Source organism: Chinchilla lanigera, unplaced genomic scaffold (assembly GCF_000276665.1).
Source record: "Chinchilla lanigera isolate Chin_1 unplaced genomic scaffold, ChiLan1.0 scaffold00133, whole genome shotgun sequence".
NCBI classification, from domain to species: Eukaryota; Metazoa; Chordata; class Mammalia; order Rodentia; family Chinchillidae; genus Chinchilla; species Chinchilla lanigera.
Genome location: NW_004955534.1, coordinates 58,029 through 59,970, shown reverse-complemented (window position 1 = coordinate 59,970; position 1,942 = coordinate 58,029). Strand labels below are relative to the sequence as shown.

At 39.6% G+C, this 1,942-nt stretch overlaps 1 long non-coding RNA gene across 1 annotated transcript in view; it reads right to left on the bottom strand.

Moving 5' to 3' along the window:
* The window catches only part of LOC102006162, a 3,715-nt gene extending 2,860 nt beyond the window's left edge, over positions 1-855 (bottom strand). Inside the window, exon 1 of the long non-coding RNA XR_264754.1 lies at positions 808-855. This is a non-coding gene — a long non-coding RNA (uncharacterized LOC102006162). The remainder of the gene's footprint in view (positions 1-807) is intronic.
* Positions 856-1,942: the final 1,087 nt, after the last annotated feature.

Sequence of the window (1,942 nt, the reverse complement as noted above, 5' to 3'; positions counted from 1 at the left end):
TTTTCAGCAGACTTTCTTCATCATTCTGAGATTGATTAGACATCCATTCCTTGCTCCTAAGTGTATTTTCTTTGCGAATCTATTCTCACTGCACAATATTTATGAATTTAGGGTTGGGCATACAACTGAGTGGTAGAGCCCTCACCTTAGAGATGAGCTCCTAGGTGTTGTGCTCAGCATCAAAATGAAACAAACAAAAAAAGAGTTGAAGATAAGACCAAAGAAGGAAATGTCTATAAAAATATGTTTAGCTAAGTTCTCAGTCTAGGTGGCAAATAATTTCCTACCAGTGACCGGCTTTTCAACCCTGCATCTGCCTACACCCATTTGAATACTTTCAAGGTTGGACTAAGCCCCAACATGAGTGCACACAGAAGAGCAATCTACAGTGTACCAGTTCATATATTCGTGAACTGAATGTTAGTTCATGAATATATATATGTGTGCAAATCCATGTATTATGGATGGATATAATTACAGCTATTTCTCTTATATGCACGTCTAAACTTAGTTGTGCATGTAGAACAGAAGAAGCAGCTTGATTTTTTGTTTGATTTCCTTTTCTTTTTTGTGTGTGTTACTATTATGAAAACATATTGTCTTTGTAATGGGAAGGAATCACAAGCCCAGGTTGAGGATACCATTTTCTAACTATGAATGCTTGTAAATCCAAATCTTGCTTGTCACTGTAAGAAAGGATCAGAAATCACACCATTTTCACAATGTCCAGGAAAGGCTATGGATGCAGATAAAAACACGATGGAGAATGCCAGGGAAAGCCAAGTGGCTGTTCTTTGAGTTACTGACCTTCACTCTGGATTCAGTTTCATTTAGGATTCTTGCAAGCTTCAGTCTGTGGAGAGAAAACACACCTGTTGAGTATTCAGGGCTGGGAATGAAGGATTCAGTGTTCCCGATGAATGATTTATCATAGACATCTTCTGTGCTGCTCTGTTCATTTGAAATCACCCCTGACAGTGCCCCTAAGAATATGTGTCTAAATTTTGAAATAAAAGCTCTCCCTTTTGAAATGTTTTGAAATTCTCACCAGATTTAAGTTGGTAGTAACAATTCAGAGCTAATTTTAATGCACAATTTCAAAAGTGAAAAAGAATGCAAGCATCTACAATAAAACATAGTGCAAATTGTAAGCACAGGATATCTATAGAGTGGCACTATCTCATTCGATTGACCCGGAGTCCAAAGGATTTTAATTACAAAAGCAGCCACTAACTCAGGGAGCACAGCAAAAATAAAATGGACTGTGGCAAATGTAAACGCTTCTGTGAGTCAATAAACCCATGAAGATACTGAAGAAGAACCCAGAGAATTGGAGAAAATGTTTATAAAGTGTGCCTGATACAGAGACACAGAAACACCTCTCACAAGTCAGTAAGCAAAACAAACTCGTCAGATTTAGGGATCAGAAAGGGCTCAGTGAGACATTTCTCTAAGGGGGGTATAGAGATGACCAGGAAACAGGAGAAAACACGCCCAAAATGATGACCACTGATGCTCTTCCACACCACACGCACATCAATCATAGCCATATCTAAACCACTATCAAAGCCTGGGAAATAAAAAGCGCGTTAGCACAGTGAAAAAATGGAAGCCTTGGTCACTGTGAGAAGAAATGAGAAATTCTGGAGCCTCTCTTGGGAACAGTCCGCTGGGGCTTCAAAGCATAAACACAGAATTCTATGCTCCAATGATTCCTTTTCTGAGCAAGTCTGCAAACCATTTAAATCTGGATGCACATGGCTATTTTTCAGTCATGTTCCCAACAGCACTACTCACACAAGTCTCCTCTGCACAAATGACTGAACACCAAGAGTGTATCCATGTAAGGGAATATAAAGGAAGGAACTTGGGACCCATGCTGCAGCATGGATGTACTGTGAGAATATAAGAAGCACCCTAAGGCAGGTCCAGGCAGGATAGG